The following is a 16,281-nucleotide window of genomic DNA, read 5'->3' as shown; positions in this document are numbered from 1 at the left end:
GCATTGCACGTAGCACGATTTATCGCATGGCGCCATGTTGGATTGCGGACCTACGATGAATTTATAACAGTCTAGATAAATGTTAAAATCGATAAAATCGTTGTGAGAAATTTCGTCAAGACGCTGTAGAAAGATTAATTGCAAGATAAAAACGAATTAGCCTTTTAAGGAACTTATAGTTATATTATAAAAAGAAAAAATATTATTTTTATTTCAATTTTGATAAAAGTATAATGATTGCAGTCACGCACAGAAAGAACAGTTTTGCTATTTAAAAATTTAGCTAGATCACATAGATCTGAAAGTAATTTTATTGGATAAAATAATTATGGTAAGACACTCAAGCTACTTTCTGGAATGTTAATTTTTTGCAATATTATGCTGGAGTGTCCTACATAATTATCTCGATGGTCCAAGAAAATTATTTTCGGATCTATATTTACCTAATTTTTTGAATTCTTTAGCAAAAACCTTCCATCTAATTTCAGGATATACAGAATTATCGAGAAATATTCTAATCCAACAGTTATCATGTTATTATTAATTTCATTTAAAATACAAGCATATATTTGTCCTAGAAAGGAATCTCATATTTATCATTAAATTTACTACGAGAATACAGAGTTTAAAAATCGCTTTCTCGGAACCGTTTCGGTGTTTGGTGAAGTGGCGATTGCAAAGATGAAGAAGAAAATGGGAAAATAAAAGGTGCCCGATACGATCTTCGCACACAACAATGATACACAAAAGCATTCTTGGATGGGCCAGGCTCGATCTCGACGCGAGGCGAGGCGAGAAGTGTGCACGCTACTACAGCACGATAAAAGACAGAAACGAAGTCCCGGAACACGTAATAAGATTTATCGTGTTCTTAGATCGTGGATCATGATACACGCGGATTTACAGTTCGCGGCGCGTCGCGTACGTAAACACGAAAATCGATAAAGCGAGCGGCAGCAAAGATAGAGCAAGGCGAGCGCTCGAAAATCGATAAAGGGCACCGGGAATATCGGAAGGCATACTCGAGCGAAATATATTGGGAGCGAAGCAAGGAAGCAAACGAGAAATAAAGGATATCGTAGCGGAAGGAAAGTAGCGCATTCGCTACATGCCAAGAGACGATTTTCGAAACAGTGAAAATCGGTTTTTCGTTTGTTCCTTCACAAACCGTAAGAGGAAATGGGGTTTTCTCCTCTCTTTTCAGCATAATAAATAAAGTTTAATCTTCTAAAGGAATTGATTAACTTTTTAGTACAATGTTATTATTAATTCGTATTTTTATTGAAATTATGCGATTTAAGATACATATTGTGTGTATAACTATTCAATAATTATATTAAATTATCTTGTATAGTCATATTGCGTTTTTTTTTTTATAATTTAAACCACACGTCTACTGAATTTTAACGTTGAGATTAAATAGATATATTAAAAGCAAGTTATACATTTTTTCATTCAAGTTACAAATTTACAAAGTAAAGGAGATTGCGAAATTGCGCAATAGTTTGGCTATTTTTACGTAACGATTTTAACGTACACCTTATATGAGATCGTAAAAGACATTTTCGAACATGCTTCTGCTCCCTCGGAAGACGTCCAAGCATTAAGATATTATTCACGGTGTTTGAGCTCAGGTCGTGGATTACCATGTACCCGTTTATAGGATATTCCGTGCGGGTGAATTCAAAAATCGATAAAGAGTGCTTGGAACATTGGAAGGGTCGTTGGGAAGAGAGTGTAGGGAAGGCGATAGTCGGAAAGACCGTGTCTTTCACATAGAGAGGAGAGATCGCCGCCGTGCAAGTGAGACGGCAGTATTCGTATTTCCACAATTTGCGCACGTCCGTGCGATGCAAAATTTCCACGATCCAATATCATTTAAATAAGCTCCCTGGTGCTTCTTCCTCATCATAAATTACCGATGTTAGCATGTAACAATAAGTGGAGAAGATAACACGCGAAATTAATGCAATTACCAATAATTTCTTCTAACTGTATTAAACCAGCGTGAAAATAAGCGGAACTCCAGTCGGGGTTGGAACGAGGTATACCTACATGCGGAATCGCGAGATTAACGCAATTATCGATAATTTCTTGGATCCAACGTTAAATCAGCGTGAAAATAAAACAACGTCAATTTGGAAAATTACAAGATTCGATATCAGCGTGTGCGTATTTATGTACCGAGAAAACCGAGTGCGGATATCGACAGCGCGGCCAGGGACCATCGAGTGAGAATATGGAAACGCGTCGGTGGAAATGGCCGTGTCTTTCTAAGAGAATGGCAGGCAGGGATGAAGAAGTATAGGTGAGAAGCGAGAAGAGAGAGATAAAGGAGGGACGAAAGAAAAGAAGAGAGAGAGAGAAAGAGGGAAGAATAGCCAGGGGCAAGAGAATGGTATGGGGGGAGCACGCATTTCCACCATTTATACACACGTCGGGGGAGAACGGGGGGAGAACGGTGGCGATGGTGGTGGCGGCGGCTATCTCGTCGATATTTCGGTTTTCCCCATTCCCGGGGTCTCTGCCCTCTTCCACCAATTCTCTCCTCTCCCTCGCTCCCTCACCCTCGTCTGCCTGCCTACTACCCCCTGACGAAACAGCCCGACGGGTTCTCGCCGTTGTACTTTCGGACAGGGCTTAATCACCGTAGAGGGTTCCCCGTCGTATTTGCTGCTGACGAGAAAGGATCCGGTCTTTATCTCGCGCGGCGCACGTTGCCGCCATTGCCGAGATTATTCCGTTCTTCCCTTCCGGCGATTCCGTTAATTCCGTTGTGGAATTACGACGACGGCGATGTGCGCGCGCGGTTGCGGAATTGGCCGAGAGAGCGACCTGCTTGACCGCTCTCGGACGTTCGGTAATTAACCCTTCGCACTTATCTGCATCTCTCTCCATTCGTAGCAAAGGTGAAGAAGGTCGCCGTAATCACGTGCAGTCCTAATCCGCCGTGTTTATTGTCGGATAAACTGGAATACAGTCAACGTCCAGATCTTTGCATGCAATTTATCTGTATTATCTCAAAGTAGAGTTATTTCTTAAAAATCAGAATTTTTTACAGTAACAAATTGAGTTAGACTACCGCATGAATAAATTGAATAAGGAAAGGGTCAATATTGATCGAGAATAGATTTTGTCTATAAATAATAGGTATTTTTATATGTAAATTCCAAATACATCTTTCAATTATACAAACTGCGTGCGGATTTGAAACGTATTCATAAACTGAAGTTGAAATAATATCACAATTGTGTGTAGTCGTCGATCTGATGCTGTTTGTATCTTAAAATCTTGTAAAGAACTTATGAAAAATATCATCTTAGTTAGGATTCAAACCTGGAACCTCCTAACTGTCCAGAGTGTCTTTTCTAATTCGATCACTGAGGCGTATAATATTTGTCGCAATTATCAGTATACATACTTACTAAATTTTTTGGAATCTTACTCTAATGCCCAATTTCTTCACCTCTAGCTAACTTTATCCAAGAGATATCTCCTAGATAAGGTTATCCGCAACTTATTTGGAAGTGAAGAAATTGGGCATAAAGAATGAAAATTGAGCCAGTCTTGAAAAAGAATGGCTTAATTTTTAATCTTTAAGAATGAAATTTTACTCTTCATAACGAGATTTATTCTAAAAATTTTAGAGAGTAAGAAAAGAACGTATTATAAGGCTAACGTGTATACATATAAACAATGAGGTAACTCCAGTATTTACGCCGCGCGAAGATTTACGTCGCATAAATCAGAAAAAATAGGAGTGGGGGTAATTTTGTTTCTACGCAACTATTCTGTTATATTAGTTTTGTGCTATGATTTCAACTTCCTACTATTAATATTAATAAAATTACTGTCAGTGAATCGATTTGTCAATGTAGTAAGCAACGCAATCATATATCATAATCCACATAAAATGATTACTATGATCAAAATGGCATGAATCGATAGGTTTTCCTTTGCACATTCCGAAACAAATTGATTTTTTGTTTGCACACATTTGATTAAAAAGTTATCAATAAATAAATGTTTCAGTTTGAATTCTAAAGAAACGAAATTGAAATTACACCATTTAATAGATAAATCTATCGAATAGTGTTTCAATCTCGTTTCTTTAGAATTCGTGCTGAAAATATACTTTTTGCGATCTGAAGGGAGTCCCCCATTTATCTGCTAATTACTTCTTTTCTTACGTTAGGCCTCTGGAGGCCTATTCTTAAAAAGTATCGCATATGAAAAACTAGAGAAATGCTATAGTATATGTAACGCATCTATACATTTCCTTAATTTTTTGTATGCGATACTTTTCAAGAATAGAGGCCCTGGCCTGTGTTTATCTCTCTCACATGTGGTGTGCACACTGATTATTCATTTGCCATAAGCATATGGGACTTGTAATTTTAATTCCAGTTCCGAATGGCGGATTTTTCGAGAGATGTTTCTGTGGGCAAGAATAGGAAGGTTATCGGCTTTTTCCGAGAAGAAACACGAGTGTAAAGATTTTGGTTTCTACCGGGATCGAACCCAGGATCTCTGGTATGATAGATCAGTGCGCTGTCTGTCATGCCACGTTCGTGCTCAAACTATACACTTAACTAAAAGTATGTAAATGAAAAATCAACTTGTTTCGGAATGTGCAAACGAAATCCTATGAATTGAGATCAGATAAACTTAATTTGTTTGTAGTTGGGGTGCTAGTATGGGATTAGCCTCTTCAATTGTTTTTTTTTAATTACTTTTTTACCAGAAGTGTGCAAACGACAATTCGAAATGTGTATATATGTGCAAACGATGAGTAACAGAAAGTTAATTGTTTCAAAAGTTGGGAGCAACTTCATACGGGTTATGGGATATACATAAAAAATGTAAAGGTTTCGAAAAGTCCTTTTTTTAATACGAAAAATAAGTATTTAGAATTTCTAATATTTTTTTCATAGCAGTAGATAGTACACTATTTTTACTGGTATATATGTTCATTTACCTTGAACACAGTAAATAATATTTAATAAATTAAGTTTTTGTTATGTGTGTAGATATATATCGAAGTTACCCTTAGAAGTTAATTTAGACTATGTGAAAAAAAAAGTTTTATTGAATAATTTGCCTAAATAACATTTTCTATTTTCGAGTTTTTGGATTTATAACTGAGGACCTCTTCTCTCTTCTCTCGCTCTCTCTCTAAAAATATGTTCATGTAGGGTAACTGTCCCAATTACTGTGCCTGTCCCTATTAGGGTGCTTTTGTATTTCGATAAGTCGTAAAGAAAACTAGCATAAATAAATAAGAAAAAATATTTTTTTTTGTTAAGTTAAATTATTAATACGATACCGAAGATAATATTTTATTTTTTGAGTATTAGAGTATTTTAAATATTTTTCGAAAGATATGAGGAATTTATGTGAATCCAGTAATACCGCAAGATTTTAAGCTTGTTCCTATTAATATGCCTTGTATTGCTGAGAACGTTGTGTTATGAGTGTACTTTGAAATAAATATAATTGAAATAATGATTTATGTAATATTAACATAAACAATTAGCTTAAATTTATTATCTGTTAGTAACTATATGTTAAAATGAGTCAAATAAGCACACAAATTGGCGGCACATTAATAGGACCCGCCATTTAGAGGATTCACCAACAGGGATAAAAACATGTTTTCTATTTTTGTCAAAAGCATTATAAAGTATTAACATTTTTTAGATTAAAGAAATATATAAGAAAAAGAATAGTCAGAAATAAAGAAAAATATAGTTGAAAAACCGATATTGATTGCAAGCAGATAAAATTAAAGCTACAATATTTAATAATTAATTCAGTAATAAGCAAATTGGCTAAAAGGCACATTATAATAGGGACAGTTACCCTATGCAAATTGCGAGGCGTTTGGATCTGCTTTAATCTGGCCATTGTCAGAAATCCTATGTACGTTAATTTTATTCTATTGTAAAATTCGTTCATGTCGGAAATTCTCGCGGTTCTTCATAGTCGCGCAGTCTCGCCGTCAAGAGTTTTGACATCAGGCGATTCGCGAGATGAACGTTGCAGCAGTGGCATGCGCATTTCCAATAAAACGGCTCTCCTCCTCCTCTCCCTCGCACACACGCGCATATATTCTCTTCTTTCACATCGAGTTCCCCTTGCATCGCGTAATTATCTTTGCCCTGCCCTTTATACGAGAGGAGCATGTCGCGTCGACTGCCGTGACCAAAGAAGTGCGTGTTATACGCGTGTGTGCCTCGTGACGGCATATTTATCGCTTCCGGACGCAAGCTGTCTGTGACGTTTACGAACACATCGAACTTTGTCCGTGTACCCTTCCTACCTCTCTCACCCTTGTACCGCATCGCTTCTTTCATCTCATTTCTGCTGTGAAAATCTGGGGTAAAAAATTACACCGAGCTTGATGCGCACTGCAGTGATGGACATCATATACAATTAACGGAGAATATCAAAAGAATCTATAACATGAAAAGAACAAATTCTATTCGATCTCTAATCGATTTTACTTACGTGTAGTTATCTCTAACTATTTATGTAAATTCGACATTTCATCCAATTTTTCGAATTCTTTGAAAATTAACAGAGAAAAGCAGAATAGATAACAAATTCAAGGTAGAATATCGCGAAATTTTATGAATATTGAAAATTTTAATTACTGCATATTGAAATGATATTTACGGTACTGGCGCGATTTTTTTTTCTTACACTAGAGTTCGTGCTTTCTATTTGATTCGCTTTCGTTTGGTTTCTCTTTCATTCGTTCCCCTCCCCCCCCCTCCTCCCCCGCTCACGCGGTGATTTCAAACGCGATGTGCAATTCCAGCCTCGCGCTCACACGAACGCCGCCTCCCATTCTCTTTGTACACGGCTTAGTATTCCGCGGCTACACCAATGATTCGCTATGTGCAGGAACCTTCAGGCGGAGTCTGCTTTCTGGAATATTGCACGTGTCTCTGTTAAATTACATACTAAATGCTTCAATAGAAAGAAATTCCATTCTGTTCTCTTTTGTACTGCAGTATCTCGTAAAAGTAAATCGGCTTCGAGAAACAACAGTATAAATATTATATCACGTAAATATGGTAAGATGAAGATTTAAAAAATGCTTGACAAGAAGCTTTATATATATTAAGGAAGAATCAATAAAAATTAGGTTGAGATCATCAGGTTTAAAGTGGTTCTTTAGTAAATGGAGTTACCGTAGAAATGTCTAATTTTTTTTATCATGAAGTTGTAGACCTCTCTGCTGGAGGTCATAGTGCCAGAAGTTATATGTGTCAAGCCTTAGAACCTTTTCGGAGAGCAGAGGCTCGCTTGTTCTTCACTTTTAATAATGGTAGATTTATTCACTCTCGGAGTCAGATAGACCTACAGTTTAACGCTGAATCCGAACTGGTGACTTCTCTTAATCGCCAGATGGAACCATTTTCGGTTCCTTAAAAAAGCGTATATGGGATCGTACCCGCATCTACAAACGAATCAATCGACGACCCGCCGAAATTGACGTGTGCAAAATTCTACGTAGGTTAATGATGAAATAAAAGAGAAAAAAAAAGTTGAAAATGTAACCTTTCACCATAACTTACAATTAGTGACAGATAAGGCTCGCAGACGTTTCTTTGACTAATTGCACACAAATCTTACCATAGACTTTTTTCCAAAACAAGAATATAATAGTTTAAAAAATTACGATTTTGGGGATCATAAAAAAGTAATAGGTCAACGGCCACTCTGGAAAGATATTTACGTGCATAAATTTGCATATAAATTTAACCTCGAAAAAATAAACATAATCTTATCTTATTTTCGTTCGATGAAGATGCAGCTTTTGATTTACCATCGTATGTTCCGTACTATTTCATTAAGATATACAATTTTAATATTTTCTCCAAATTATACAGATATTTGTAATTTTGGGTGAGCCTCAGTGAGACACCCCAAATTTTCGGCACTTTACTGAAGAGCCACTTAAAAAAAAACCAGAAGAGGCGTTTGCGTTGTGTGAAAAAGATGAAAAAAAAAAAAGAGAGAAAAGACCGAATATCTCCCGACAGACGCACGCGGTCTCTGACGCATCAATCATTTCAGCTTTTTGCTCTCGCGAGCGATCTCCCTCTCCCTCGCGATTTAAGCATTCCGCCGACGTGTCTGCCCCCTTCTTTCTGCCATTCGATACGTGCACGCCCGCGCGCCATTGTCGACTACTGCACATCGCCGTTTCTGTCCGATATCCGTTTCCCGAATATTTTGCTCCTTCTACCCACACCTCCCATGCGCCACTCCGGTGTGCGTTATACGGGGTATCCTTCCTCGCCGATGTATTCGGTATGTACAGAAGTGCTTAGCCAGCGCCTAGGCCAGCATGGAATAGCTCGGCTGCCGCGTCGCTATGCGCTATAAGCATAAGCACACTGCGAGACCGACCGCGCTGAATGAGAACGTGGGTGCATACAGCCGCCGTTAAGGCGAATTTACGCGGTTCGCTCGTGGCGATTATCATACCAGGGGTGAATCAACCTGAACAAATATATTCGCTAAACAAAGTTTTAAACGTTATCGTCACTTTACTATAGACTTTATAAATATGAGGTTTGTTAGCGTTGCTTGAAAAATTGCCCCAAAAGTTTTGGCACTTAAAACAAAATAAATATATATTTGGGTGTTGAAAAGAGAGGAAATGAAGATGCTGAGTGCAAAAAGTGCAACGCGAATACACCTATACACTGCACATTTCCTGGGCTTGGTATCTGCAGTGTTCAATTCTCGGAAAGAATTGAACATGATGAGCGTTTCTCTTCAACTCGATGCTTTAGAACGAGAGAGTGATATCATTATATGTCATCAAGTTATTTCATTCTTTCTGAACCTGTAGTGACACTTTCATACACGGAACAATACGAAAGAACAACTTTATTGAAATATTTAACGATTTAGCTACAAATTTAAAAATAATTTTATTGGACTTATAAAATTATTATGTAGGACGTTCAAGTATTATGAGGAATGCTGCATAAAACTTTGACATTCTAGCACATTTTATATAATTATTTTCTGATTCAAAATTATTTTTAAATCTGTATCTAGAGCTAAATTTTTTAACTCTGCAGAAAATAGTTTTTTTCGTACAGGAAAACCGCAGTCTATTCTTATACAAAACTTGTTTTATTAAAGTATCTAAAAATTTAGCTGGATATAGATCAGAAAATAAATTTTATCAGACTATCAAAATAATTTTATAGGACGCTCAAGTTATAAGTTGCTGAAATGTCAAAATTTTTACAGCATTTCTCATTATATTTGAAAGTGTTCTATATAATAATTTTGATAGTCCAATAAAATTATTTCTAGATCTGTGTCTAGCTAAATTTTTAGGTACTTTAGTAAACTCATTCTTTCCGTGTATGATCGTAATAAACACTGCTCGATGGAGAAAAAGACGTCTGAACGCGTAGGTTCCTTTTATTTGACAATCGCAACTATAAACTATAACATATGGAAATTTATAAATTCATTTATAAATTATAGTAGTAAACCATAGAGGTTTAGCCTTCTTGTTCCGCTCGTATACGTGACATATGTTATGGATGCATAATTCTGTTTCCGTTTCATCGATTTTGGACGGATCATAAAGAAGGCTTCGTGTCATATCGTATTGCATAAAATGACTCTAATAGCCGACGTATAACAGCGTACGCTTGGCAGATATGTCCGCTTATTATGTTAGCATCGATGCACCCAAGTATGCGCCGCATTCAGTGTTATTGCTCTCTCCAGACGCGTCCATATTTGCACGCTGAACAGCGATACACCTAAGCACTACGTGCATATATATATGTATGTGCGCGCATTGCGTTGTCGCGTGGGTTCCGTGGGCGTCTCGGCGTCGTCGAGACGTCTCATCCTTCACAGGATATATTAGACGGAAAGCTGTATATCGTACACCCAGGGACTCTTAAATTTGACCTAGTCTTGAGACTTTTACTTGATACTCATGTAATATTTAACACAGTATAAACACGGAAATACTCTTAATATTTTTTATATAACCCTAATATTTTTTAGACTGATAATTTTTATATTGAAAATAAAAATAAGAATTGTAGCGATATTATATTTTATATTTGTGCAATTAATGTTGAAATTAATAATTAATATTAATATTATAGAATTTTTACTTGATTTTATAATTGAAGATAAAAAAATTGCAGTAATAAAGCTCTTATTGGCACATATTTATAAATTTATAATATTTAAGATACGAATATCAAAGCAAATCTTCTTATTAGATGGAAATATCCTTTTCTTTTTCCGAGTTAAAATTTATCAAAATGGATTCACATAGCGTGTTGTAATTTTTTAAAAATTATATCCAACAACTTAAACAATTAAATCGGGGAAGCATAACCAGAGCAAGCCTTTGATCCTAGGTAGTTCTCTCTCCATGGCGTAGTTGTTACTCTTAACTGGGATGTAAATGTAGGCAAATAAGGCCAGCGTTACAAGTTCCCGAGGATGCATCTTTACGAGACCGCGAGCGACCGCTCGGCATTACGTGAGGAATCTCTTACCAGGACGAAAAACATCGAAATGCACTTTTCTGAAGTACCACGCAAAATTTTCTTTAATATCAAACGATGAACAGGGAGTTATTTTAGCTTGTCATACCGTAAAAGCTACACGTAGGATATGTACATATCGTGCATAAACTGTAAATATTAATCGAATTCCCGTCGACATGTCTGCTATGGAGCAAAAGTGCACATCTGCGTATTGCAGCTGGCAGATTGAAGTTTTAAGAAATGTTACAAGGCACAATGTAAAAGCCATTAGAGCTCGCGAATTTATACATTCTCTTATTTTTGACATAAGAGAATTTTGGGAAAAACGAGTTGTTTCCCTTTACATTTTCAGTTTATAATTTTTCAGAGAAAAAGAAACCGATAGATAAATATCTGAAGCAATTTTACACGTTAATTTTTCTTGAATTTTCTCATGTCCTTTTCTGGTGTCGACGTAGATAGTATATTAACCATTTACACGAACCTCATTATGAGGCTTGATAAAACGAGCCGTGATAACGCGTTGTTAGCTACTGATGCACGGATAAATGATAACAGATAAACAGCGACTGGTGCAGGCTCGCATGCCGTGATGTAGATAAATAAAAGAGGGTAAAAACTAAATAACAATACTATTTCCATATAGATTGAGATGTCCACGGAAGCTGAAAAATCGCGGTGGGTTATTTCCAGAGTTGCGTGTCGCAACAGCATTGCAACGAACTCGGTTAGGATGCGACGCATCGAATCTGTAACTCGGTGCAAATGCGTTGCCGCATTCCTCTTTACCCTACCATCATCTCTTTCTCTCCCCCTTCTATTCCTTTATTTCTCTCGTTTCCTTCATCGAGGTTGTAGGGGAAGGCGCTCGAATTTTCATCGTTGACACGCCGCTGAAAACCGAAACGACTATGCGACGCCATTATTCCTTTCCCTCTTCCGTCGACCGTCGAGCGCGCGCGTTAATCGATACTGGAAACACGGGAAGATACGCGCGCCTTCCTGATTAGAATTTTTAAATATTCAACGTTGCACAGCCGCGTGTCGCGAGGAAAATATGAAGCGCACGAGAACCGTGCCGCTCGGTATTCTAATATCGGGCTATCTTTGACGATAGATTAGATTTCGACGAGCCGTTTTGCGATTAAGCGGGACTTCATGCTACGACGGCTATTCTTTTTGTAACGAGCTCTCACAGAAAACGTTCTCTGGGCGGGGCACGCTAGTGCTATTTTATAGCGTCGTTGCAGCATATTATAGTGATAAAACGCTTTATAAATAATATGCGCTTAGTTACCGCATTCATAGATTGCGTGGTACTTGGAATTTTATTGAGAATCATAAATCATCGTGTGATTAGGCAAAATAGTAACAATGTTATCGGACTCAAAATCATTCGATTTTAATAAGTGTAAAGATTAAATGCGTTAAAAATTAAAATTTTTGTTGATTAGTCTCTGGAGAATTATAATAATTTTAAGTATGTTACAATATTATTGTGATGTATGAGATTTTTAATTTTTAATATTAAAGTTCTAACGAAAAGAAAGACATTGATCATTAGTGCTTTTGAGATATAATTTGTCATTATATCTCAAATTTAAAATATTTCGTATAAAAGATACAGTCTTTTTTTTTAAATATATTTCTAGAAGACAAATTACTCGCAAGACAAAGCGTTTTCGATGAGAGCGCATTACGCTTTAATTATTCTCACTTTAAGGTGACTTTCAACGATGAATTAAATTTCATTAAGAGGGATCTTTCCTCTTGTAAAGCATTCGCGCTTGATATGATACGATATGCATTTCCTTTGATTAATGTTCTTATACATATATCCATTCAGTGTTAAGCTGTGGAAAATATGATGCGCGAATGGTCGGTATTTACACATTGCTATAAATATTTTGACAGAAAAATAGCCAGGCGATGTATATATAAATGTGTCTCCGTTTGTAGACTAATGCGGGGATTAAGAGCTTAACGACAGACATTTTGAGCGCATGGTGTTTTGTGCCGCAGCATTACAACACGTGTCGACTGCTGCGCGACGTTAAAACGAAATACACGTTTGTCAAATATGTGATCGACAATGGTCAAGATGTCGCGAATCGCGATGCAACGTTTAAAATCAGAGATTCGGATAAATGTTAATTTTCACCAGCGGAGGACTTTATTGTATTTGGAATTTATGGTGTACGCGGTTCTCTCGTTAAAACAATAAAATAGACGAGTCGGTCGCTCGCGTACAACTTACGGTTTGTTTGTAACGAACCGCGTCGAATAAAGTCCGTTGCTCCCCTCAATGTTCCATACAATTTCCGTACGTTTTATCTGAAAAAGCTAATCCGTTGGAGTGACTACGTAAGTTTTCTCTCACGCTTGAATATTAACTGGAATCTGTTGAAATGCGTGTTGAATAAATCGAAAGCATTAGATGGAATTAAAATTTTCTTTAATAATTGAAAGAATTTTGTACCGTCTTATGATTTTTTTTTCATTTTTGACAGAATTTCGTAATTTCTATATGGAAAGGACAGTTTTACTAAAGTATTAAAAAATTTAGCTAAATACAGATGATTCAACAAAATTATTTGTAGATCGTCTGTATTTGGCTAAATTTTTTAATACTTTAATAAAACTGTCCTTTCCATATAGAAATTACGAAATTCTGTCAAGAATTAAAAGAAATATAAGACAGTACAAAATTCTTTCAGTTATTAAAGAAAATTTTAATTCGGTCCAATGTTTCCGATTTATTCAACACGTATTTCATCGAAATTATTATGTAGGACATTCAAATTAGTTGTAAACTAATGTAAACAGAGAACAAAATTTCTAACACTTAATAAATAAAAGAGAGATTTCTTAAATTTAATAAATGTAGTCATTACAATAGTTAATCAAATCGATTCTTTAAATTAAGAAATGTAAATGATTAAATTTAAACTAAATTTTTGTGATTTAAATAGTTTTTATTCCAAATTTAAATTCAATGAAATAAACGTAAATAGAAGTTGTGAGTCCAAATAAATCTTTCTCTCTGTAGACACTGTGTGATATCGAAGGGGCAATGGCAACCCAATTTCTTGTTATATATATATATGTATATATAGAATATAGTTAGATATGTATATATATATATATATGCAGAAGTTTTTTCAACTATTTAAATTTAAAAATTTTCAAATAATTTATTGTCTCTTCATATATTTGTAAGACTGATATTGAATTACTTGAAATACATATTTTGAAACGATATTGTTGTGTAATTGAATTAAATAATTTGGCCGAGAAAAATAGAAGAAAATATATTCATATTAAAGTATTTATATAAAAATACTTATATAAATAAAAAATAAGAAAAATTTCTGCAACACTTAATACACATGCTATATATAGGGTAACTCCGGCAAATACGCCCCGCTGGGATTTACGCCGCAGAAGTCAGAAAAAAAAATAGAAGGAATGGAGATAATTTTCCCGTAACTACTCTGTTACATGCCTTTATGTTATATTAGTATTGTGTTATGATTTCAGCTTCTTACTGTTAATATTAATGAATTTATTGCGAGTTGAATCGATTTGTCACTGTAATAAATAACACCATCATAAGTTATAATCTACATAAAATGATTAATGTAGGACGTGTAAAAGACTTAGTGGTTATTTCGTGATACATACGTGTAGTGGAATAGTAAAGCATGTTTGTATTATTAAGCATGTTTGCATTATTTGTAAATATTTCATGAGCCGTACATACCCCCTTTCCCTCTATGAGTAGCCATATATCCCACCCCTATGAGATATGCGGCAAAAATACAAGGTTTCGAACGTTTATTTTTTAATATGAAAAATAAATATTTCGGATTTCTCTAATATTTTTTTCATAGTAGTACAAAGTTTTTACTGATATAGTTCGTTTACTATAAACATAGTAAACAATACTTACTAAATTAAGTTTTCGATAGGTGCGGCGTATTACCCTATTTTACTGACTCCGGGATTCGAAAATTACGGCTCAATGCTTCGTCGTCAATGCTAGGTCGGACGATTTTCGCAAACATCGAGCCGCGAGTATTGTTCGCGCCGATTGGAAACTCAGGTGGCGCTCGCGGGACTTCCGCTTCGTGTAGGATTAAATCTTTAAATATTCAGCATAGCCACGGCGTTGTTTGAGAAACCGCACACGACGCGACGCGGCGCCGCTCGTTTTCTTGCTGAAGTCACGCGCCGTATTGTCGTGAATACTGGTGGAATACGAAATCGCGTCTCCATTCGCCCATTCGCACCGACGCGACGCGACGATCTACCATCGAACTTTTCCGCGTCGTTTCGGAAAATATTTTCCAACGAAAGAAGAAGAGAGCAACGCTGGTAAGTTCTCTCGCGAAAACGGTCGCAGCTCGTTATACTCGGAAGGCGGCGCGGCTCGCGCCGTCGTTTCCCCGATGGTGAAGTTTTGATAGCGATGAGGCGATGAGGCGCGGTGGGTGCCAAGTAACTTTATTGAAAAGTATCTAGATAAGTCTCGGAGAACAAAGGTAGTGCTTATATACGTGTCGTCTCGCGCTCGTTTCTCTCTGCGCCGCATCTCTCGTTTTTCATCGTTCACATCAATCCCGCGATCTTCTACCTTATCTATCCACCTACCGACATAACTTTGCCCCCCCCCCCTAACTCTCGATGCGATCACACGGTCCTGAAGCGGAATATTGCCTTTTCGTCGTCGCGCAAGCAAAATCCTTTCCTGCCGCTCGAACACTCGCTGGAAATTGACTCTGCTTATATCGGCTTACCGGTGGCTTCGCAGACTGTCGGTCGCCGCTCTCTTCTTCGTCTCAACGATGGCGTTTTTCTCTGGTCGTGGTCCGTATGCCGGCTGTTACTTTCTTATATGGATGCTTTCTTAGTGCGGGACGTCAACCGGCAAAGTGCACGCGCTGTTGATACTGATGATGCGGTTGGACGTTGCTCTCTGCAGGAAATCAAAGCGATCATGACGAATGAAATTTTTGCTCCTCGCAAAACATTTGTGCGAGATTTAACACTTTAATGTCGCAACGATTACGTTAAAAATTCATATTTTATCATTCTTTTATATATAATTATTTGATTTTTTTATATTTAGATACATATTTATATGCATGTGTGCCGTAGAATATGTTTTTAAAATATATTGAAAAAGAAAATAACAAGTTTTATCTCGTACCATTAATAAATATAATTGTTAAACTTTTAGAACAAATAAAATTTATAAGAATTTTTTACATTAAGAAGAGGAGTAGCTTTATCTCTAGATGATAATTCAGGTTAATTATCTGAATAATGTGCAGTCAAGAGTTAAGTTTGTGCACAAACTTCTTGTTAATTTTACATAATGTCCGTGAAATGAATAATATATTAACCTGAATAAATGTGAGAAAATGATAAAAAAAGTCATTTCCGCTCTGTTTTAATTTTAGTTTATTTTGAGCTATAATGTGGATATATTTTGCTTTCGTACAAATACATTAATAAACGTGTGGAAATGGTAATTTCCGAGGGTGTAAGAGTTTTTTAAGCCGAAACGCATCTACCATCTGTCGTATCCTTCTTCTGCGCCAGTTGCCTTCCGGTGTTTCTCGACCATGAAAGCCACACGTGTTGAATTCTTCCGAAAGCTGAGACAAGACGAGACAGACACACGTGCGTCTATCCTTACGTGACTTATCTTCGGCGA

The 16,281-nt window shown here is 36.5% G+C and overlaps 1 long non-coding RNA gene across 1 annotated transcript; it reads left to right on the top strand.

Moving 5' to 3' along the window:
* The first annotated feature begins 4,507 nt into the window (after positions 1-4,507).
* On the top strand, positions 4,508-14,649 carry LOC108769584 (uncharacterized). Its single transcript, XR_001940554.1, has 4 exons — positions 4,508-4,571; positions 9,373-9,380; positions 14,081-14,084; positions 14,638-14,649. It is a non-coding gene; the product is annotated as an uncharacterized LOC108769584 (long non-coding RNA).
* Positions 14,650-16,281: the final 1,632 nt, after the last annotated feature.

Source organism: Trachymyrmex cornetzi, unplaced genomic scaffold (assembly GCF_001594075.2).
Source record: "Trachymyrmex cornetzi isolate Tcor2-1 unplaced genomic scaffold, Tcor1.1 scaffold92, whole genome shotgun sequence".
In the NCBI taxonomy this organism is placed as follows: Eukaryota; Metazoa; Arthropoda; class Insecta; order Hymenoptera; family Formicidae; genus Trachymyrmex; species Trachymyrmex cornetzi.
This window is presented reverse-complemented; position numbering and strand designations above follow the sequence as displayed.